We start from the raw sequence: 25,532 nt of genomic DNA on the forward strand, positions 1-25,532 counted from the left end.
CATACCCAGAGAGTGAAGAGGGCAGTACAGAAGGTCAGATTGGCTGAGCCTCATAGTAATAAAGCTTTTCCACGAGCAAAGCTGCTGATCCACAAACACATTAATCAAGAATGGGCCTTGATGTCCCTATCTTACCCGTATTCCCTGGATGAAGCCCTCTGTGTCGCCTTTCTCTGTGACCTTCCAAGCTGTAACCCTATTATTGCCCCTTACTCTTGATCCCCTTCCTGTACAGTACTCCATTGCGTCACAGCTACTTCTGTGCACATGTACACATTCTTACAGGGAAACTTTAGGCTAGGTGGTACTGAAGTGGCACAAGCACGTAGTGGGGTGCTCGTGGATCCCAGGTGCCATTAATGGACCGGTAGTGTGCCATCAGTAGAAACAGATGGACATAGCCTGCTAAGCTGCAGACCCGAGAGGTGGCTGGAAGGTGAAGGCACCCCTGGAGTCAGCACAGAGTTACCACCTGTTCCGGCCATGACAGGTTTCCTTAATGAAATGTCAACCTTCCACATGACTATAAACATAGTTTATGATATCAGAAATAAAACGGGAATTGATTAAGCGAACATCAATAATAAAACAATTGAAATCGTCATGCGATTTCACAGCAGTAGTCAATAAAACCACAATATCCATTAAACAGGTCTTAAAAACAAATCGTTTTTAATCTAACGATTCAATATAATATCAAATCTGGTGGTCAGTCATAATGTAGAAAGCAATAAGGTAGAAAGTCAAAATGTCTAAAAAAAAAATTTAGAAAACAATAATGTCGAAAAACAATAATGTCAAATTTTTTCTACATTTTTTCACATTTTTCAAAAAAAAAATAAATATATATATATATATATAATTAAAATGTGTTGAGTATGAGGGGTGAGAGGGTGGTGGAGGGGTGGGGGAGGTGGCCAGGGGGTGTTGGGTGACGGGGGTTGGGGGGACCCCCCTAGTAAATGATACTCTTATTGTTTATTTATTTATTGATAGTGCTAATTGACATTTTTTTCGACATTTTTTTTTCTAAAAATTGACTCTTTTCATTATATGTATAGGTTTTCGACATTATTATTTTCTACATTTTTTTTTCTACATTTTTGTAAGTCGACATTTTTTTTCTACATTATGACTATAAACCATCAAATCTACAAAAACAATAATGAATGATAATTGCATCTTTCCTGTCTTTGGTAATTAGATGTTGGAACCAATACAAAGAATTGCCTCCATTTTGCCTCTGACAAAGGCACCTCATTATCATTTAGCGTTCCCGCCCCCCTTTCTATCGGCAAAATAGGGCATATGAATAACGGATCACCCCTATTCTTCCCATCAGACGAAGTGCATTTGTGGGGTAAAAAAGACACTGCCGCCCAAAGAGAGGCAACTGTGGCTCTGGGGCAAACTATATGTTATAAAACAATGATGACGTTTTGTCTTTAGACCTGTCAGCACTCAGAGGCGGATAAGCTCCCATGTATTGGTGTTCATTAGAACCTAACTATTTCCTTTAAACCTGCCATATACTCCATGTTCTAAAATGTTGATGTGTAAAGAATATATCTATCAAACCCCTTTGTAACATTAAGTGAGCAGTGGTATTGCGCAATGGACAGCTACCCACAGGGTGGGGTGGGGGTGAAGGGCAACAGCACAAACAATAGCCAGTGTGCTTTTTCTCACTGCTCATATAAAGGATTGGTGACTGAGGAGGATGGCTGAGAAGTGAAAAAGAGTCAACAGTGAGAAGGGGCAATGAAGAAGTATGGTGATGTCTTGAATTGACTGCTGCAAGTCCCTGAGGTAGTATAACTCCCATCTCCCACATCTCCCGGCGCCCAGCTTCTCTCACTGAAATTATTTAGGGAGAGATAAAACAATGTCGTTTTAGAAGTGGTCAATTGTTGGTTAAACTTGATGCAATGCCTCAGACAGCAGCCATGGCAGGCCCTGCTGGTGGCTGATTCGTTTTGCAACTATAAGCTGCACACTGTTGCTATAACTCGAATCCTTGGGATTTCACACTCGGCAGAGAGCAGCGTAAACATATCAGCAATTAAAAATAACACAAATGACGGATGTAAGCAACTCCTTCCCGCCATGAGCCTTCCAGGTTGATGAATATTTATTCACCAGAAGAGAGGGCACCATGGCGCGCAGTGAACTTTTGCAGAGTAATTGCTTCTGATCCTGCCAAGATGCGATCGGAGGCCTTCAGGTAAACACTTGACTTGACAGGTGCATTGTGAATTGCAACTGCTACCATATGTGTCATGTTTAATGGAGTTTAGAGTACGCAGAAGTAAACAGCTGAGCCAGGCACCCGTATCGGTGAAATAGCAGCGGAATGGCCTAGCTGTCTTGTAATGAAGCAGTGGGAGGATAATCAAAGAGGGGTATGTTTGCATTGCATCTGCATGTGAAATAATGGAAACAAATTAATACCCCCTGGAGAAGATCATTTGTTTACATCATCCGAACTCAACTGCAAAACTGGGAAATGTCAAATGGAGCTTAAAGAGCCTGGAGGCAAGTGATGGGGGATAGCCATGTCGTGCTAATGCTTCGGAGTGGGGATGGGGGAGAGACAATGCTTCTTTTCAGAACAATGTACGTTTCTGAACTAGTAAGTGATGCTATCCCAATGTAGAAAAGATGTGAGGAACAAGGAATCTGCACCACTGGTAATACAGTCCATCCAAACAAAGTGCCCCAGGCCTGCCTATTTACTAAAAGACAAAGGTCCTCCTTACGAGAATCCCGCTAAAAACTGAGTCATTACTGGCATGGAGGAAGTAGCGGGTCCGCTCTCCCTTGATGCCACTAATATGCGGCTGATTACGAGTGTGCGAGCACGCGCGAACCTCCATGCTGATAATGGCCATGCCGCCATGCTGCTAAAGGGCCTCCAACTCCCCGATAGCGGCACCACGGGACCCGCGGATACGGCCTGCACCAAGGAGCAACCCCTTAATAAGGACCCGGTAGTAACATCATGGTAATACCGGGCTCACAATACCGCACCCTGAAGTAACGTCATCGCGTCAGAACGGGAAAGGCGCCAGCGGCCATCATTAAAAACACAATCCATTGCCATCATTCCAAGCCGACAGTGATACAGAGGAGAGATCAGTGCCATACCACCCAGCATGTCGAAGGCTACCTACAAAACCACCCCCCGCCTGCGCAAGAAGCGTTTCTCCGATGAGGTGCTAAACATGCTGGCCGACACCCTTGCAGCCAATGCAGAAGAGGTTTTGGCTAATAACTTCAAAAGGGTGGTCCAGCTGAGGAAGAAGGAAATCCGGGAGGAGGTTGCACGCAAGGTGTCAGCAGTCGGCACCACCACCCGCACAGTCAAAGACTGTAAAAAAAGGTGGGACGACCTCCGTCTCAGGGTCCGGAACATCCTGGCCAGCAATCACAGGGAGGTCATGGCCACAGGCGCGGGTGCCCAAGCACCAGTGAAGCTGATGTGCTGGGAGGAATCCTGCAGCACGACCATCCAAATGGAGGCAATGGAGGGCTTCGGCGAGATGGAGACGGGTGCCGCGACATCTGGAAATTGAGGTGAGTGACCCTGCAAACCCCAGTAGGCCATAACATGACATAGTACAACTGATGTGAAAGTGAGCCAAGCCAATGCATGGCCCATCATACACACATATACAGATCCATGTCTAGACGGAAGCCCAGACCCTGCCACAATGAAGTGCATGCTGTGTGCCAATCCCATTACCAATGGACACCCAACACACAGGGACCATTTCCATGTCATACATCACGAAAACCTCAATACAATGGCATGCCACCTGGTACGCATCAGTGCCGAATGGAGACACCACGACTCATGCCAATATGCCCCCCCCATGAAACTACCCTGTGTGACACACCTCTAAGATTGAAATTCATGAGAAATGATATACTGTGCAGCACCAACTCATGCATCTTGCATGCAACACCATCACTGATGCCCTGCATCTCTTCTTCCCCCACAGGCACTGATGCAGAAGGTGAAAGTCAGGACCCTGCCCAAAGGCCATCTACATCCAGGGCCAGACCACAGGGCACTGGCCATTCCACCTCCGGGGCAGCACCGCGGCCCACTGTGCAACCCAGGGCACGTGCACAGGCCAGGCAGGCACATGAGGAAACCACAGCAGTGGACGACACTGCGACTACTGAGCTGCCAACAACAGCTGAAGGGGAGGCTGATGGCACCCAGTCCGCTGCCACAAGTTCAGTGGGTGAGGCAGCAGCCACAGCCCCACTCAGTGATGGGGATGTGGAAGCGGAGGAGTTCGCGGATCTTGATGGAACAATCCATGTGGAATGTCCACACAGCCCCAGACCCCTGTGCACCCCCCCAACAGACCATTCAGGGCACACTGTCCAGCCCCATGCTGGATTCTGCAGTTCAACTGCACAGTCCAGATCTCACAACCACCCCAGAGGCCAGCCCTGCAATGACCCATCCAGCAGCAGCACCCTCTACCTCCACAGCCCTCACTGACATTGAGGCATGCCTGTTGTTAGGCAGAATCCTATGCAGTGCCCTTAGGGACCACTGCACAGAGTTAAGACTCGAGTGGTAATACAAGTTCACCTTTGGTACAAGCTTGTACTACACAGAAGGAGTGGTAGCAGTGACTGAGCAGCCAGACCTATCTCAAGAGCAAATGAGCAGTAGTAGAGATTACACAAAGGACTACAATTACTGTGACTCAAGCAAACACTGACTCAATATTTCTGGTTAAAAAATATAAGTACATTTATTTTTAAACCATCTATTCACAAAACACTTTACATCTAGTAAAATAAAACCACACGTCAAATACACCACACACAACCAATTCCCCTGATGTAGAACAATTCAAGGTAAGTACCTTAGGATTTGACAGACCAGTGTTGTAAACCAAGGACGTTACCGGGAGTACATATGCGATCACTTTTTGACAGTAATGACAGTTCGGTCTTACTAAAGATAAGCGTACCCGCAGGAAGAAATGTTACCGGAGTCAAAACATACTTAGCACATGAATCAACCCAAGATAGTTGGGGATAAAAATCATAGGCAATACCTTTGTCAAGGCAGGTAGAATCAGAGGACACCTTCTAACCAGTGGATAAAAGTCAATAGGCCTGCACCAGTGTCACGTGAAACAGGGTTCCTGTTGCAGAGGATCACACGGTTTAAAACAGTTCACGAATCAAGATTTACCAGGAGTGCTTATATATTGACAGAAAGGGAGGCAAAAGTTATAAGAGTGAAGGAAGAAAAGGACAAGCCTGTGGTGAGGAAGAAGGGTTCACCCCAATTCCTCTAGGATGGATACAGTACCTTATTTGTTGAAGAACGCTGGTGCCACGACAGTTGTTCCTGGTAGTTTCCTGCAGACTCACGGTTCCTCGAGCTTCAATCATGGAGACAAGAAGGAGGACGTCTCGAGTGATCTGCACTACCCAGGGATGAGGCCAGCAGCAGCGACGGTGATTAAAAGGTGCGCTCCTTTAAAACAGGAGAGGCTCTTCAGATGGCTATCCGGACCACTACAGCAGTGCGCAACGATTTCGACCACGAAGAGGATCCTCTGGCTGTGGAAGATGAGCTGGTTGATCCAACCAGGCACAATGGAAGAAGACTCCGGACTGAATCTTGCAGCAGGGCTTCACCGGGACTCGGGGGTGCAGCAGCCGTCTTCTTCTCCACTTCTCTTCGGTTCCTTGCAGTTCCAGTGGCGACTCTGACTTCCAGCCCAAGAGTCCTGTCTTGTATGCAAAGATCCCCTATTCACACAGCCTGGCTGTCAATCACTCAGCAGTGGGGTTGTCCGGCTCGGACAACCACCTCAGCCAATCCAAACAAAGGGCCTCATTCCGAGATTGGAGGAAACCATGGGGCTATTTGCACCATGGCTGCCTCCAATACCGGGTTCGGCACCGGTCTTGTTCAATGGGGACATACCAGTGCATTCCGACCCTGGAGGGACCGGTAAATTCCCATTGAACAAACTATTCCCCATTCCAATTTGAGCCACTTAGGACTCAATGGGAATGGGGCGGGCGCTAATAACAGGCTTGCGACTAGCAGTTTGCGGTACTGTTATTAGCGCCTTCCCCATTCCCATTGAGCCACATGGGGGCTCAAATGGGAATGGGAAATGGCTTTTTCAATGCGGATTTACCGGTCCCGCAAAGGTTGGACTACACCGGTAAACCCCCATTGAAGCAGACCGGTGCCGGACACTTTATTGGTGGCAGTCATGGCGGAAATAGCACCATGACTACCACTGATCTCGTAATGAGGCCCAAAATGTTAAAAGAGCAAAAGAAAGTTCAGAGAGGCACAGACAAAAAGGCGTAGGAATTAACCCTTTCCAATACTCCATGAAAGATGGGGTGTACTGGGTCTGTAGCTTAAAAGTGACTATATAAAGTTAATGGCAACTTTACCTGTTTCTGGGTGACAGTAGTCAGCCCCTGAAACATGGAGTCAGTGGGAAGTCTCAAAGACACCGTGTGTCATTGCACTGAAGGTGCTGTGTAACACACACACACACTGGGGCTCATGGAGGTGGCTCCAGAGCCCAAGATCACACAAAAAGTAGAAATACACAAGGCAAAACACATGTAAGAGTGGGAAACAGGCTCACACTCTTATCAGGTGGAAAAAAATAAACCCCTGAAATCCAGCAAAGCTGCTGAGGGACTCACTAGGTGAGGGAAATTATCCATAAATGAGAATTCTCCCTAAAACCTGTCAAGGGTAGAGGCCCGGCAGGACTAGTTGATTGAGCTGGTGCACCAATATGTGGCTGACGGCGAGGAAACACACAGAGAGATCTGTGAGGCCAATGCTGGGACCAATGTGGCCATTAATTCTAGAGCACAGTTTGGGGGCCATCACGCAGGTCCTAACCAGCATGCTCCAACACATGCAGTGCCAACAACCCGCACCAGTGGTGCAAATCCCATCCGCATCCACCCCTTCGTCCACACCTGCAAGCTCCGCTCCCTCCAGCCCTGTGTGGATGACGAGGCACAGTGCTAGGGAGACCGAAATGCTGCCCCCGGACACAAAAAAAACTGGAAATAGTGTGGGGTGCCAATGGGTGAGGGGGGAGCTGGTGTTTGTGGTGCAGAGGGGATTAAGGGGGTGTTAATTGATGGGTATGGGGTGTTTATTTGGGTTACGGGGTATTTGGGGAGGTATGGGGTGTTTGGGGGTATGGGGTGTTTGGGGGGGTTTGGGGTGTTTGGGTGTATCTTGTGCATCATGTACTGGCAGGGATGCTGCTTCTCCTCCATCACCATCCTCATCATCCTCACTCGGTGCATGCATGTGAATGTCAGGTGGTAGTGGTACATTTCTCCGGATGCACATGTTGTGCAGCATTACACAGACCATGGTGATCTTTGCCACCTTCTCAGGGCCATAAAGGAGTGCTCCACCAGACCTGCTTAGGCAGCTGAACCGTGCCTGCAACAGGCCAAAAGTCTGCACAATCACGACACGGGTACAGGTATGTACCCGATTGTAATCTTCTTTGTGCCTGTTCCACGGGATCCGCACAGGGGTAAGTAGCCACGGCTTCAAGGGATAGCCTCCATCACCTGCATGGGAGCACAAAGTGGTATGTGTGAGTCAATCTGAGCTGACACCTTTAGGATTCACAGCCATGGCTGCAGCTATTTGGTGTTGACATGCACATGTACCTGTATGTATGTGCGCAGGTTCATTTGATGAGTTGTGTACTGCACTATGGTATGTTAGTGTGGATTGCATTGTAAAGATGCTGAAGGGTGTTCTCTTGCATGCTGATGCCGATGTACTGTAGATGCGGAACAATGTCTTGCCACCCATAATTGAGTGTATGCTGCTTTGTACCTAATCACACTAGTGGCATTGGCACAGTTGTAATCATGTTCAGTCATTCATCGCTTGACATACCCTTGGTGGCCTGCTTGTGAGTCTTGCATGTTTTCATTGATGTACGGCATTGGTGTTATGTATGCAATTGATGTGTCATGTTCAGGTTGGGATGTTCAGGACAACAGTGTTTAGCTCTGAGTGCATTGTCCATTCACCGCCCAATCCCACCCAGGTGGAGTATGCATCCCTTCCAATCCCACCCAGGTGAAGTTGCACCCCTCCCAATTCCACCCAGGTGGAGTATGCATCCCCCCCAATCCAACCCAGGTGGAGTATGCATCCCCCCACCTCACCACCCTGATGCACTGCCATGGCCCAGTCAGGCAATTTACCAAGCAGCCAGGCATGTCGTCCAGCATGTTGCTCCTTGTAACGGGGTAGCGTGGAGTTATGCAGCACCATGGCATCATGTGTAGATCCGGGATATCGGACGCAACAATGTGTGATGATCTTGCAGGAGTCACATACCATCTGCTCATTGATGGAGTGGTATTGCTTGCGATTGCGGTACACCGCCTCTATTGCATGAGGGACAAACAATTCGACATGGGTGCAGTCAAGGGCACCGACGTAATTGGGCATGTCTGGCAGTGCATGGAAGCCTACTTTAGTATCGGCAAGCTCCTGGTCAGTCTGTGGTAGGGATATGTGGGTGCTAGCGTGCTTCAGGAGGGCATCCAGTTCTTGGGTCAGCATGCGTGAAAAGAGTGGTTGTGATATGCCATGCAGCTGGCCCACTGTGTGCTGGTAGGTGCCTGTGGCCAGGAAGTGGAGCACAGACACCACCTTTAGTAGCGGGGGGATGGCAGTGCGTATTTCTATGAGGCTGACAATGTTGCTGTGTATCATGTCCACTATGGTGGTGATGGTGTCCCGGTCCAACCGGTACAGGGTGTGGATCTGCTCAGGGGTTAGATTGAATGGACTGGGTCTGATGGGAGGGATTGGTGGATGCCTAATTGGTACCACTGGCTGCACTGATGGAACTTGCTGGGCCTGACTCGCCCTCCTTCTCCTCCTGTGTCTCCTCTGTGCTGCCTGTTGTTGTAGCTGTAGCTGGTGTTGTTGCTGTTGTTGTTGTTGTAGTTGTAGCAGTACAGGCATGTCCTCCAGACCCATGATTGCAACAGCTAGTGGTATAATTTTGGTGTAGGATGGGGTGTGGTGTGTGGGTGTACTCCTTTCATACTAGGAAAGGCTCCATTGACTCCACCTGTGGTGATTGTGTGCACCTGTGGCAGTTGCCTACACTGCAGGTTGCTATTTACGGGTGGTCCGCGATGCCTGTATTGCTGTAGTTGTGCAGGCCCTGATTACTGCCTTCGCGGTGCTAGTTAGTGTATGCTCGTGTAACTTGTAATGTCCTCCTATTACCAGCATCCTGGTATTTCCGCCACGAAGGGGCGCGTCTACGCGCGCATGCTGGTAAGAAGGGGCACGGTACAGGCAGTGGCGATATTGGCAGGTTGTCGGCTCGTAATGGCCTGGACCCATTAACAATGCCGGTAATACCATTCTGCCTTCCTTTTTTCATTACCTCCATGCTCGTAATGAGGCCAAACACTTTTGCTGATAGTGCAGATCTCCACCTGCGAGGGCAGGCCTCCAAAAAAGAATGTAGTCACTATTCTCCAGTTCCACTGGACTGTAACTGACTGTGTAACCATCCTGGTCATGAACAATAAAGTTTTCACACCTGATCAGGGGTTGGGCGGCGTGGTAAAAAGCGACAGTAATGCTATTACCGCAGAATTACCATACCGGCCAATACTGAGTTTGGAGGAAACTCAGAGGATTCACCTCCAGCTTTAAGCTGGAGGTGAATGTGCCGAATTCTGCCCATTTGCGACACAATTAACTTAACACAGCACAATTACTGCTGCTTTAATTGTGCCGAAAATTACCCATTGAGTCCTATGGACTGAAAGAAAATGGGGACTTACGCCGCCACCTCAACTTGGTATCCGGCTAATAGCTAATAGCCCTGGACCAAGTTGCGGTAACGGTAATTGCATTGGGCAGTATCCTTGCGTTTCTATCGCTGGGCTACTGCCCAACTTGTGATGAGACCCAAAGCCTTGAGTTGGACTTTTTTCACTTTCATTGCTAGAGCCCCAGAGTGACATTTGGGTATGATTCTCAAACTCTGGTGACTTTGTGAATACTCTTGGAGGCTCAGACTGTCTGGGAAGCGGAGAATCTCATTCAGCAATGTATGATTTAATTGGTTTGTGACAATCGTCTCACCACTACCACTCCAACCATGCCAAGCGTTCACCTGTCCAAAAATGTTCAGCAAATGGTAGAAGTTGACTTTTTAGGGCCTTTAGAGTACATCTACCCTGACTCCATGGGCCTCATTATGACCCAGGTGCTAAGTGGTTAACAGCGCTGTAAAAGGCTGCGGCGGCGTTAACCACTTAGAGCCTTACTACGAGGTCCGTTTGCGGGACCCGACCTGAACAGCTGCTCTGGACCAACCGTTAAAGTAGGGACCCGCAAAGGGACCTCACAGGCAATTACGGTACCGCAATTTGCGGTACCGCAATTGCCGCCTTCCCCATTCCCATTGAGCCCTAAGAGGCAAAAATGGGAATGGGGAAGGGCCATGGATAAATGGGGAAATACCGCCCCGCCAACCTTGGAATGGGGCGGTATTTCCCCATTTCACCATGGCGGACTCGCTACAACACCGGCACCAACCATGGTGCTAATAGCGCCATGGTTTAGCGCTGGTGTTGTAATGAGGGCCCATGTATGTCTTGTGGTCACAGACTAGTCCTGAGCGTGTCTGGAGTGGATGTTTCTTTCTTATTGCAATCATAATAGATTCCTTACCATCAAAGTTCACGCCAATCGATTTCGTGGAGAAGGGTACCCATCCCAAGAACACAGTGTCAGACACAGCAGTGCAATATATCTTTAATGTCATGACTTATTTTCTACACAAACTCAGAATTTTGTACAACAAGTTGTATTATATAATCTGAAGCCAGCAGATAGAAAGGAACTGCCACTCCACTAAGGAAACCTTATAGTTTGAACTTTGAAATGGCACTGACTTTGCCAACATGGTGAGAGAAGAGATTGCTGTCCACATATCAATGATAAACACAAACACAGGGGTTAGAATCTTTCAAATGATGAGAGGTTGTCCTCTCACCAATAGAACAACCCAAGGTTGGGTCGACAGTAATCACAAAAACAAGTAACTGTGAGTGCCAAAATTCAGAAAAAAAGTGTGACATGCTCATGTAAACAGAGAGGGAGGCTACAAAAGTAAAGGTTAACTTGGTTAAGGAAGTTAAGTCAAAGATATTCCAATAAAGTGCACCCACAAACATTGATAGACTCTTACCTGCAACACTCTAGTTCTGGAAAATGGAAACACAGAAAAGCAGGCAGAATTACCCTCCATAAGCACTTTTTAAGAAATGCACAGCAGCACCTAACACGAATGCGATCAGCAAGTGCCACACTGCTGTTCCTCAATCACAACATGCTTCCAGCCCAAGATACTTAAAGTTAATCATACCAGAAGTGAAAAGGATGAGCTGGAAACCCAATAAGTAACCCCTCTAGACAGCTGTGCAACAAGGAAGATAGGCTCACACCCTCAACCCAATTCAAGGGCACGTGTTGAAAGGAAGACATACATGTTGAAATGTTTTGAAAACCATATCAGAAGATTGACAAGAGATCGGCAACCAAGACAAAAGACCAAGAAATGTGTTCAAGAAAACCAAAGCAAATATATTGGAGGACTTCCAACTTTAGTGACAATTCCTTGTTCCCGTTTCCCTAAAAAAGGCGATCTATTGTTATTGTATTTATTTATTGTGATTTTTTTAAAAAAAGAATGCACCCCATGCAATATGGTTTGATGCATTGTATTTAATAATAAAACATGAGAAATGGCTGATACAAATAATTAATATTAAGAGATACCGTGGTTGTAAAGCCGTCTTGACCACAAACAGTAGCTCCATAACGTTTTATTAGTACCTACAGCAGAATGCACACAGATGGAGGCCTCTCAGGAGGGAGAAAGGAACACAGAATATTACAACGGTACAGTCATTAATTTTCAGTTGCCTGGGAGCTGTCCAGGTTTCCCCCAGTTTTCCTCTCAGAATCCCCAAACATGTTTTTTGGATGCTCCAGAGCAGTAACATGTATACATTATTGTGTTGCTGTACTTGTAGGTGCACATGTTAAATCATTGACTCCCTGATTAAGAAAGACGATGAGTAAAGATACACAATACACAGTACAATACACACACTGTAGAATTAATGACAAAATGATCAATTTCAGTAGAATCTGTTAGTAGGCTTTGCATTCTGGAACCTTAAGGTCTGGCTTGACAATGGGAAAAATCAAGATGGACCCAGTTTTATAATGGGACAATCTAGCCTGGAGTTGATTTTGCAGTGAGAAAAGCAGATGAGGCCTGGGGGTAATGGTATCTTATTTATTCATTTATTTATTTATGTATATATTTGTACATTCGTAAAGCACACGCAGACCAAAGGCATTTAGGCGCTGATACTTAGGTATATGGTTACAAGTTTTTTAGAGCTTCCAGATAATACAATTTACACAGTAGGAATACATATATGTAACACTTGCAAGAGTTACATGCTGACCTAAACAGTAGGAATACTTATCTGTTACACAATCAAGAGTTACATACTGACTTAAACACCGAAAAATAAAAGCAGTTACAATGGCTAAGGCTATGTAAACATAGTGTTGTTCTGTAGGCGGCAGAGGAGTCACCAAGGATACTGCGGGCTGAGAGGCAAGGAGACTGTTGTGAGAGGTCAGACCTGAATAGTAGAGTTTTTAGATTTTTCCCAAATGACCAGAAGGAAGAGTTGTTTCTTAGTTGTGTATGGCGGGCGTTCCATAATTTGGCTGCTATCATCTGAAAGCTTGAGCTTCATGCTTTCTGTCTTCTATGTCTAGGTGTGATAAGCAGATGACCGAGTGGGTCTGTCAGGTTGAGTTTTGCTGATCAGGTTGCTAAGGTAAGCTGGCTCATTATTTGACATGCATTTATGTGTGAGCATAACAATTTTAAATTTGATCCTGTCAAGGACTGGGAGCCAGTATATGTTTCGCCTAATCGTTGAAATGTGTTAATTTTTGGGAATATTCAGATCACTCTAATACCATTATTTTGAACTGTTTGTAATTATTTGATGTTTCTTGTACTGGTTCCAGCAAATAGAGAATTACAATAATCAATCCTGGAAAGTATGAAGGGTCTGGCCAGCATGATGGAATTGTCTGTAGAAAGGAAAGGACTGCTAGCTCTTAGCAAATTAGCTGTGTAGGCAGCAGAGGAGACTATTATGTTTTTTTTTTATATGGTGAGGGAAGAATCAATGTAGACCCCAAGAGTTTTGATTGCATTGGCGACCGTAATATTGTTGCCGTCAATGTTGAAAGATTTGCACTCTTGTGGGAGATTTCTTAGTTTAGAATTATTTACGATTAGAATTAACTCAGACTTGTCATCATTAAGACACAATTCATTGAGGGCCACCAAAACGTGTCATCTGGTATGGGTGTGGATCAAACAGCCAAGGCTTCATATACAAGCTGGTTATGAATGAGGCTTCCATCAAACTTTTTTCCCTTCATCATAATGGAATTTCTGAAGAGATGATACCAAAGCTATACACCAAAGCGAAAATCCCCCAGCGAAGGTCCATGTCTGAGGGGTCATATGAAGGAATTGCCCACATCGCATTGTCTTCTTTGAAGGTATAGTGGACCAAATCTTCCTCAAGCAGCAGATTCCCTCTGTGGAGTGGCTCCCATGTGTTTAAAGGTTTCATTGCAGGATATTCGAAGTCATGCACAATATTGATCCAAAACATTTAGCAGCAGGTTTCATCGAGAGCAATGGTCTTTTTTGCATTTCAACTCTGTTGGAGTCGGGAGACTTAAAACCGATTGAAATGGTCCAAATGCGTCTCAAAGGATATTTAAAGTGGGTTAATAAACTTATGAAGATGGCAGAGAAAATCAATGACATCTACAAGTTTTGGTCTCAAGTATTTACAGAAAACATTTGGTCTAAGAACATTACCCATATTAAAAATCCCCTGCCAATAGTCATCAAATCATGAAGCAGAAATAAATATGTAATATGTGTTTATTTATTTTAATAAAACATTTAATCATGTTTTCTTGCATGCAATATTTATGAAACAAAACACATTTCTAACGTTGAAGCCATTTTGGTAGTTTGTGTGATTGTGCAGTATACTGCTGTATCAGGTGTGGTGTGGCTTTTGGCCATGTAAGTGGGGATGGCTCTAAAGGGTGCAGGAGCTGATTTCAACCTAAAATAAGTTTGTGGAAAAATAATGGGCAGGGAGACATTACCAGTTAAAGGGTGCATATTGATTCTTGGGAGGTGCAAAATCCATTGTAGTGAAAATGTACCCAAATGCATGGGTGGAAGGGCAAGTCCCAGTATCTTTTGCAGACTCCAATATCATCATGTGGACAATGTCAAAGGTATCAATTTGGGCAAAATGAAGTCTGGTATCAGTATCAGACCTAGCTAAGATTTGACCACTACAATTAAACATAAACATACATTAATAACAATAAATACAAATAACAATATGTACTGTAAAAATTGTGAATGATGAATATGTAAACATAAATACTGGATACTTTCACCAGTGTCATGTGTGTATTTTCTAAACAAAAAATAGACTAGATAAAAACAAACCTACACAATAATGGATATGTTAAAGAAACACATGAAAGACACGTAATAACAAAATACAGACAGGGTAATTCATAGAATTCAGCGCACAAGTAGCGCACGCGGCTGGCGCACAGCGTGCGCGTGCGATACTCTGCGCCAGCCGCGTGCGCCAAAACCGAATCCAGCGCACAGCGTATTCATGGATTTTAGCTTCCCCAGGCAGCCGTGGCGCACAGTGGCGCAGCGACTCGCTGCAGCGCCAGTTACGCCCCCAGGAACGCCCCTTGCGCTGGGAAATCTCATAAAAATCACAAACCAGCGCAAGGGGCTGCGCTAACCCTGGACCATCACGGCAAGCGGCCCATGCGATTTTCAAGGGTGCGCGGGAAGTTTCACACGTCAAATCCCAGGCTACGTCCATTTCAGGGGTGCGCGGGAAGTTTCACACGCGAAAAGCTAGGCTACTTCCATTTCAGGGGTGCGCGGGAAGTTTCACACGCGAAAAGCTAGGCTAGGGGAATACCAGGGGTGCGCGGGAAGTCCCACACGCGAAAAGCCAGGATACGTCCATTACAGGGGTGCGCGTGAAGTTTCACACGCGAAAAGCTAGGCTACGGGAATTGCAGGGGTGCGCGGGAAGTCCCACACGCGAAAAGCCAGGGTACGTCCATTACAGGGGTTCGCGGGAAGTTTCACACGCGAAAAGCTAGGCTACGGGAATTCCAGGGGTGCGCGGGAAGTCCCACACGCGAAAAGCCAGGGTACGTCCATTTCAGGGGTTCGCGGGAAGTTTCACACGCGAAAAGCTAGGCTACGGGAATTCCAGGGGTGCGCGGGAAGTCCCACACGCGAAAAGCCAGGGTACGTCCATTACAGGGGTTCGCGGGAAGTTTCACACGCGAAAAGCTAGGCTACAGGAATTGCAGGGGTGCGCGGGAAGTCCCACACGTGAAAAGCCAGGGTACGTCCATTTCAGGGGTGCGCGGGGAAGTTTCACACGCGAAATCCCAGGCTACTTCCATTTCAGGGGTGCGCGGGAACGTTTCACACACGAAAAGCTAGGCTACGGGAATTGCAGGGGTGCGCGGGAAGTCCCACACGCGAAAAGCCAGGGTACGTCCATTACAGGGGTGCGCGGGAAGTTTCACACGCGAAAAGCTAGGCTACGGGAATTGCAGGGGTGCGCGGGAAGTCCCACACGCGAAAAGCCAGGGTACGTCCATTACAGGGGTGCGCGGGAAGTTTCACACGCGAAAAGCTAGGCTACGGGAATTCCAGGGGTGCGCGGGAAGTCCCACACGCGAAAAGCCAGGGTACGTCCATTACCGGGGTGCGCGGGAAGTTTCACACGCGAAAAGCTAGGCTACGGGAATTGCAGCGGTGCGCGGGAAGTCCCACACGCGAAAAGCCAGGGTACGTCCATTACAGGGGTGCGCGGGAAGTTTCACACGCGAAAAGCTAGGCTACGGGAATTCCAGGGGTGCGCGGGAAGTCCCACACGCGAAAAGCCAGGGTACGTCCATTTCAGGGGTGCGCGGGAAGTTTCACACGCGAAAAGCTAGGCTACGGGAATTGCAGGGGTGCGCGGGAAGTCCCACACGCGAAAAGCCAGGGTACGTCCATTTCAGGGGTGCGCGGGGAAGTTTCACACGCGAAATCCCAGGCTACTTCCATTTCAGGGGTGCACGGGAACGTTTCACACGCGAAAAGCTAGGCTACGGGAATTGCAGGGGTGCGCGGGAAGTCCCACACGCGAAAAGCCAGGGTACGTCCATTACAGGGGTGCGCGGGAAGTTTCACACGCGAAAAGCTAGGCTACGGGAATTGCAGGGATGCGCGGGAAGTCCCACACGCGAAAAGCCAGGGTACGTCCATTACAGGTGTGCGCGGGAAGTTTCACACGCGAAAAGCTAGGCTACGGGAATTCCAGGGGTGCGCGGGAAGTCCCACACGCGAAAAGCCAGGGTACGTCCATTTCAGGGGTGCGCGGGGAAGTTTCACACGCGAAATCCCAGGCTACTTCCATTTCAGGGGTGCGCGGGAACGTTTCACACGCGAAATCCCAGGCTACGTCCATTTCAGGGGGGCGTGGATAGTTGAACACGCTACTCCGATCGTTGGGTCTTCACAGGTCTTCCCTGTACAGCCTCCACGTCCCCTGCATGCAGTCCACACCACAGGGGATTACCCTGCACACCTGCTCATGACTCCCACCCCCCAGCAGTCATGGGGCACCCTCCACCAGGCCCCCATCCATGTCCCACTCATGCCTCCCACCACCCCCACCCCCCAGCACTGTGGGGCACCTGCCAGCAGGACCCCACTTATGTCCCACTCATGCCTCCCACCACACCCACCCCCCAGCACTGTGGGGCACCTGCCAGAAGGCCCCCACTTATGTCCCACTCATGCCTCCCACCACCCCCACCCCCCAGCACTGTGGGGCACCTGCCAGCAGGCCCCCACTTATGTCCCACTCATGCCTCCCACCACACCCACCCCCCAGCACTGTGGGGCACCTGCCAGCAGGCCCCCACTTATGTCCCACTCATGCCTCCCACCACACCCACCCCCCAGCACTGTGGGGCACCTGCCAGCAGGCCCCCACTTATGTCCCACTCATGCCTCCCACCACACCCACCCCCAGCACTGTGGGGCACCTGCCAGCAGGCCCCCACTTATGTCCCACTCATGCCTCCCACCACACCCACCCCCCAGCACTGTGGGGCACCTGCCAGCAGGCCCCCACTCATGTCCCACTCATGCCTCCCACCACACCCACCCCCCAGCACTGTAGGGCACCTGCCAGCAGGCCCCCACTTATGTCCCACTCATGTCTCCCACCAACCCCACCCCCCAGCAGTCATGGGGCACCCTCCACCAGGCCCACACAGATGTTCCCCTACCAATAGGAAATCACAATACAGATCCCAGGATCCCATGGGCAACCACATCCCACCCCATGTCACCCCAGTCCATACACACATCCAAGGTACACATCCATTCAAAAATCAAATACCAATTACATGATACATAACCAATGAGCAGTATGCACATGAGTCCAAGTCCGTCAGACTCACACAATGGCAACACATGACTGTGAAAACCCAGATTGTGACAGTCAACAAACCAATGAGAGAAGTCCACACAATAGAATCAAAAGAACAATGTATTAAAATGTAAGAAGGAAAAAAAAAGAAACACCTAAATGAATACACAAAGTAACAGGTAAAAAAAAAAAAAACTAATGAAAGGTGAAATCCAAAAGAACGGGTGCAAAGTCAATCAAAATGGAAATCAAAAACAAACACATTGCCCCATGGTCCAAATAATAAAATCGAAAATATCCACAAACTATGTACAAAGATGATTGTCCGGGTCCAATATCCCTAAAAACCATAAAATGAAACCTACCCAAAACCTAACTAATGCTAACTATATACAAAAAACGTGGGCCATTGTCCAATCAACCCAAATAATAAATAAAAATAAAGGAAACCTACTATCTACATAACTATATACAAAGGCGGCGGGCCAGTCCTGCGGCTCACTGAGAGATGTTATGGGCCAGGGCATCATCGAACTCCCTTTCTATCTCCCCGAGGCGTTCCTCCTCAATGGCCCCGAGGGCCCGCAGGGCTGACGCAGTGTCCACCTCCAAGCCCCTGCGGATCTCCTCGAGGCACTCGGCACGCCTCAGGGCCCTCTGCATGGAGTCCACCGCCCTGACCATAGCGAGCCGCCCCTCTTCTGCCCGCCGCCTCTCCGCATCTATTGCGTGGCCTAACCGCTGCCACACGGAAGACACATTCTGTCCAGGGTCCTCCTGCCCTCCAGCCGATGGCTGCCCCTCCGATGTTGATGGCCCCGAGCCATGACGCCTCCCACGTCGCTGCCGCTGCCTCTGCAGCCACTGCCTCTGCCAGCACGACGGCATCCAGGCTGATGGTATCCACCGACGCCGTCGTGCACGTGCCCTGCCTGATGATGCCGGCACATCCTCCACCTGCAGGGGTCCAGTTGCCATGGTGTCCACACCAGCTGGACCACCGACTCCCGACTGTGGCAGGGATGGGATCCCCACTGAGCCGGCTGCATTGGTCGGGGCAGGTCCACAGGGAGCCCTGGTGTCAACTGGGCCGGAAGACGGCAAGGAGAACGACCGGCGCATACTTTCCACAGAGGAGGAGATGCCCGACACATTGGCCATCACCTGCAGAAAACCCGCGCCAATGGCAGATCCCAACTGGGCCACGTCGGCATGGTGCTCTTCGTGATGATGTGCGTGCTCCTCCCGGGAAGCACGCACGTCATCACGAATGACCCCCGTGCGCAACGCGACCCCAATCAGGACCTTTTCCATGCGCCCACGGGTCCCCTCGTCCGCAGGTGGAGGGGAGTCAGATGACATAGACACCCCCTCCACCTGCGGACGGGCCTGGGACGGGGCATCCATGCTGGTGCATGGTGGTGCACTCACAGGGTCAGGGACAGCAACATGCACAGGCACCTCCACGGCGACCTGTGCTGCCTCCTGCCCCTGGCCCTGGACTGCACCACTTGCACCAGCAGGGATGCCCCCACCAGGCCTCAGGTGTGCCTCAGTCTCGGCCGCCTCCTCCTCTGTAGAAACCACCAACCTGGATGGCTCCTTGCCCTCTTCCGCTGTAGCTGGCCCCTGTGGGGGCTCACCTACCCCTTCCGCCGCAGCCGTGGGGGCATCCCCGCCGTCTACCTCCACAGCGCCGTCTCCGCCCTCTCCATCACTAGCCGCTGCATAGAGGGAGACATAGAACACAAGCATCAGGGCACTGTACAATGGTCCCCTACACAGGAAGCAATATCAGATGACTGGCAATGGTAAAGTACACTTCTATCATGTCCCTCCACAACACATGGGTCAGGCAATACACACACGCAACACCCATGGTCCATGGCATGCACATCAACATACATGTCCACTGCACTCTTCTAAAGTACGATGTCATGGAACTCACATGCATCATTGGTCATGCAAATCACACGCACACACTTCACCTCTGTCACATCCATGTGGCCTCGTACATCACAAACACAGTGGATACAAGGATGATTAGGCAGCATCAGTGAATCTGTACAGTGTCACAGACATGTGTCATGCATCCATGCCATTCAAAAGTCACAGACATGCAGGTCAAGCACACCGACCTCGACACCTTACATGTACCTGGCATCAGCATCCATCCCTCACCCACACCCATGTCCACGAACATACACTTGCATGCTCACATGTGTCCAATCTGCATAGGCCTCCTCAGGTTGCATAGCAACACATACAACAACCATGTGATCCACAAATTACTGGTCGCACATGCATCGCCATGACAACACTGCACACATACATGCCTACAAGGCCCATTCCACACATACAGCATCACACAACCAGCACACTGCAACATGCACTGTCTCACACAGCAATGCCTGCACACTTACCGCTCAACTCCAGACGGGTCTCCCTCTCAAGGACCTGGGAGTGGAGCGCTGGGTGTATGCGTGCCAGGACCCTCATTTGGATCGAACTCATGTGGCCCCGGCCCCCCTCCACGAGGCACCGGGCCTTTGAGAGGGTGCTGGACCTGCAGTCCTCCCAACGCTTCCTGACATGTGGGTTGTCGCGGACTGCCACCCCCTCCGCATTGATGGCAGTCACGATGTCGTCCCAGATCCGAGTCCGTCCTTCATAGTTGGCGCGGCTACTTCCGAAGAGGGCATCATACTGCCCCAGGACTCGCTCCACCAGGACCCCAACCTCGGTGACACTGAAGCTGGGGCCCCTCTGCCTCTCTGGCTGGGGGTTGCCAGTGGTGCCAGATGTTTCAGTGCCCGACATGGCAACCCCAGAGGCAGGAGTGGGTGGGCAACTTGGTCCTGGGGCTGGGCTGTGGAGTGGTGTTCTTCCATTCGGGAGTCTTCAGTTCCAGCAGGGGTGGACACAGCAACTGTACGCCTGCAGATGGCTGATGTGCAGGCACCAAATGGCAGGGCACGGTGGCAGCAGGCAGGCAGGCAGGCAGGCAGCAGCAGATGGCACGTGGGAGGCTGCTCGGGGCACTGGGGGGCAGTAACTCGGCCTTCTGGGCAGGAGCGTGGTCTTCCGTGTGTGAACGCGTGGCCAGCTTGATACGGAGTGAATTGGCACGTGAAAATCATGCACGTCTGCGTGGAATCCGAGGAAAGGCCCTCAGCGCGTAAGCACGTCAGCACGCGTACGCGATTTCATTGGTCCAAAGGGCCAGGCGCGTAAGAGCGCCTATGACGCACGTGTGTTTCCCAACCCACGTGAAAAAAATACACGTGCCGCGCGAGCGCGTCAGCACGCGTACGCGATTTCATTGGTCCAAAGGGCCAGGCGCGTAAGCGCGCCTATGACGCACGGGTGTTTCCCAACCCACGTGAAAAAAATACACTTGCCGCGCGAGCGCGTCAGCACGCGTACCCGATTTCATTGGTCCAAAGGGCCAGGCACGTAAGCGCGCCTATGACGCACGGGTGTTTCCCAACACGCGTGATTGGTCCAAAGGGCCAGGAGCGTAAGCGCGTCTATAACGCACGGCCGTTTCCCAACACGCGTGAAAGAAACACAAGCCAGTGTCAATGCGTGTGATTGGAGGCTGGCCCTTCAGCGCCTACACGCGGAAGTGACGCAGGACCTGTGGGCCTGCATAAAAGGTACATGTAGAACGCCATTTCCTTGTACGTGCTTTTCGTGGAGAGCGAGTTGGTGTATTCTGTACTTCTTGTCAGTTGACACGCGATTTACTTCACGGCGTTCAAAGGTCGTACTCCCTGTTACCTCTGACAGCTTTTTCTCTTTTGCTCTTTTTCCTGGGCCTGTTTCCTCACACAGCGTTCCCTTCTACTGTTGTCCTGTCTCCTCAGACAGCGTCCCATTCTTCTTTTGGCGGGGGTGTTGCCAACGCGCACACGCGCGTCTTTTTGACGCATTTCTCCCTGGCAGACGGTGAGTTGCGCACGCATCTATCATCTGTGCTTGCCCCGTGTGTCACGTACCTCTTCAGAGGTCAATCTAGGCTGCGTGTGACACGCATACGTTCATTACTGTGTTACTGGATGCCACAGCGTAGTGCAGGGTTTTTTATACGCACACGTGGTCTAGGAGGGGTATTGTGCACGTTCCTTAACTTTTTTGGGGTGCCTGTGCGTTGCGTGACCCATCATCTTTCCCCAGGGGTGTCATATAGCCTTGCCACTGCACTAGGGTACGAATACCATCTGGTACCCAACCCCTTTGACACCCAATTGCCCAGGACAATTGTGCACACCCACTCCCATACGCACAATAACATCAGTGCCATGGTTGGGAGGCGTGCAAGCCGTAAGGGTGGCAAAGGTGGCCGAGCCACACGTGGTGGCCGTGGAGGATCCACTAGGGGACGTGGTTGTGACTTGCAGGGTGCCCCTGTCCCCCCCAGTCTGGAGGACCAGTCAGGGACACCCATGCCCCCCCCCCCACCCCCCCCCCCAGGTTGAGGGTCATGTGGCTGATACCAACCCTGATCAGCCCTTGTTGGACCAGCCCATTGTGGCACCAGACCTGTCCGAGGGTGACTCCATCGCTGACATCCAGGACAGCAGGTCCACTGCACGTGCACCGGTGCACATTGGTGTCATCAGGACACGCGCATCTATGCCAGATAGGTCATCTGCTGCCCCCCGTGGGCAGGGTGTGGCTCCATCCACCCCACCTCTCATACACCCTGCCAAGACTGTGTCGGTCCTAGTTCATGCACCTCAGATCAGGCCTGACCCTATCCCTCTACCCCCAATGCCTGCACCTACTCCCATGCTGAGTGTGCAATCCCACACACCCAGTACTGAGTCCACCACGGCTCCTGCCCCTAGTGTCCACAGCGGCGTAGGACACTCTGGATCCCCACCCCCTTCCAAGCGGAAGAGGAAGAGTGCACGTCCGGCACAGGCTGATGCCCCAGGCACGGCTGCACAGTCCGGCCCATCAAGGAAGCCTAGCTTCACAGACGCCGAATTGAATGCACTTGTTCAGTATGTGTCAGACCATGATAGGGAAATGGTCATCGTTGCAGGGTCCAAGACCACACATGCCAGACGCCAGGCACACTGGCAGACCATTGCTGACAAAATAAGTGCCCTTGGAGTAGTGAGGCGCACAGCTAGTGATTGCCAGAAGCGCTGGAATGACCTTAAGCGCAGGGCAAAGGATAAGCTGGCCTCAAGTCATGCCGCAACCTTGGTGACTGGAGGTGGGTCCCCAGCACAGGAAATAGAACTCACACCACACGAGTCCGTAGCTGGATCCTACGTCACCGAGGGACAACTCCAAGGTGTGGGAGATCTCCCTGATTACGAGGCATCATCCGGTGAGTGCACATGCATGTGTGTTATATCCATGTGCATGGTGTGTGTGCGAAGCCTTCATGTTGTGTGCCTGTCAAGGGGGTGTGTGGCAGAGTTGATAGTGTCACCCATGTGCCTCATCCAGTATGTCCAGTGCAACACCATGTGCCCACACCACTATCCCTACTGCCAACAGTGCACATATGGCCCTACACCATGGAAGTTCCCCTTGAATTGTCATTTTGTCACGACATTGTTGCTCATTCTCCCCTGTCTATTCATCTTATGTCTTACATACCATTCCTACACTTTCCCCCAGCCATTCAAGTTCCATCGTCACATGCCTGACATGCAATGATACCACATGCTAATGCGTCCTCTGTATATACATGGCACTCAACATGCTGTCATACTCTGGAATTTGCCTTGACACCCACCTCCTACCTGTGTGCTCTTGTTCCGTCTGGTTTCAAGCCCCATTCCCTCACACTCCATGCTGCTCTTCATGGTCTATCTTCCCTGACTTCTACTGTTCAGACCATCGTGCCCTACTCACGACACCTGCTTGCAAACAGTCAAATGAGGGCACCCTGCCCTCCAATGCGACCCACCCTATTGCTGACAAGTACATCTGAGCCTACTCAAGGTTAAGTCTCACTGACATCTGCTCATACATGCCTTTGCCTGTCCCATGGACCCTTCACATGGTCCCAGTCCTCTCTCCTTGCTCCTCTTCCACCATCAATGGTGTGACCCGTTGGGGTGTACTCTTGGCCTCCTTCCAATCCTCAGAGGCCACAATTGATGTGTATGGTAATGGGAGCATCTCAGTCCAAGGACCTCAGGCCAACCTTATTCTCCTTGACAAATGCTACCCACATCTCATCAACTTCCTTTCCTCTCCTGCTGTCCCCCCTCCTCTCTTCTCATCTATCCTGCACTGCCTCCCTGCACCCTCCCATGATCCTTCTCCGCCTCCCACTCCAACTCCTACACATGCTGCACCTCTGATCTGTAGCACTCCCCGTAAGTCCTACAAGGCTGTCAACCTCCTCCACATTTACACTCCTTACTCTGCCGCTGCATCAGGCATTCCTCCAATATATGTCACTTACATGAGGTAATGCACCTTGACATCCTTGGTCTCATGGAAACATGTCTGACGGCCAGCTCTGTCTGCATCTTTGACACACTCCTACCTGACGTTCCGGAGATCCTCTCCTTGGCCCGGCACTACTGTGCAGGGGGGGTGTGCCCTTGCCTTCCCTGAGGGTATTCCTGCCACTGTCACTCCTACGTAGACCTACTCCCCTCTGGAATGGCTTGTGTGACGTCTCTCTCCATCTCACCTCGACATTCACAAACTGTGCGTACTGTGTATTGGAAAAATGGTCAAATGTACTACTTCCTTTCTGAGTGGCCTCACCTCTCCTCCTCACTCATGTCCCCAGACACTGAAATCCTCTTCCTTGGTGATGTACGCATCCACCTGCATGCTTGTTGTCCCCCCCACGTGACTTTTCCGTGACCTCAGCAACTCCCTATCACCCTCTAAACTCCCGTCTGTCCCTACTCATTCTGCAGGGCACACTCTTGATGCTCTGATCTCATCTGACCTTCCCCTCTCCATCCCTCTCTGCACTCCTCTCTCCTGGAGTGATCACTTTCTCCTCTCCTCCCACCTCACCCTCACCACCCCACAGGCAAAGCCACCCTCACCACTGTCACACACCTTCTTGGTATTCCAACCCATGAAGTGTGTGTCAGTCGAGGCTTATGCTGCCAAAATCTCCCCCCCATCCAGCTCCCCCTTAGGCTCACTCCCATCCTGACAGGGCCCACTCCATGCTCCACTCTATGTCAGGTACACTGGATGTCTTTGCCACGGTCATGACAATCCGCCTGAAGCCCCATGCCAATGCTGACTCCTGGCATGACTCGGATCTTGTGAACCCAAAACACAGGTGCCGGGTGGCAGAGAGGAAATGGCCTGCATCATGCTCATCCTCTGGCAAACTGGCCTGCCGCCTGCTCCAAAGGCAATAGCGTCTCACCCTTCTCACCAAGATGAGAGCCCCAATCCAAGGGCACATATCTGCGGCATCTGACAACTCTGCAGGACACATTGAAATCTGCAAGGACCTTGCCGAGCCAGATGCAGTGTGTACCTCCCCTGTCCCCTCCGAGCTCACAGCACTGCATGACTGTCTCTGTACCCCTATAGGCCACCCCCCCAGCACTTGTCTGCGCCTACCACCATCTGCCCTCGACGTTAAGTCCTACTTACCTTGTACAGCACTTCCAGCCGCAACTTCCCCTTGCACTTCATTGTGCCACCCACCTCTGCACTTGCGTTACATGAATGACACCAGCACCAGTAGGATTGTTGAATGGCATCCCCTTCTGCCCCACCACCCCTCAGTGCTCCGCTGTACCTTCATACATTTCTGTACAGGTGCTTCACGAATGCTATATGATTCCATT

The sequence above is a fragment of the Ambystoma mexicanum genome, chromosome 3p, assembly GCF_040938575.1.
Source record: "Ambystoma mexicanum isolate Mex_15411 chromosome 3p, UKY_AmexF1_1, whole genome shotgun sequence".
Lineage (NCBI taxonomy): Eukaryota > Metazoa > Chordata > Amphibia > Caudata > Ambystomatidae > Ambystoma > Ambystoma mexicanum.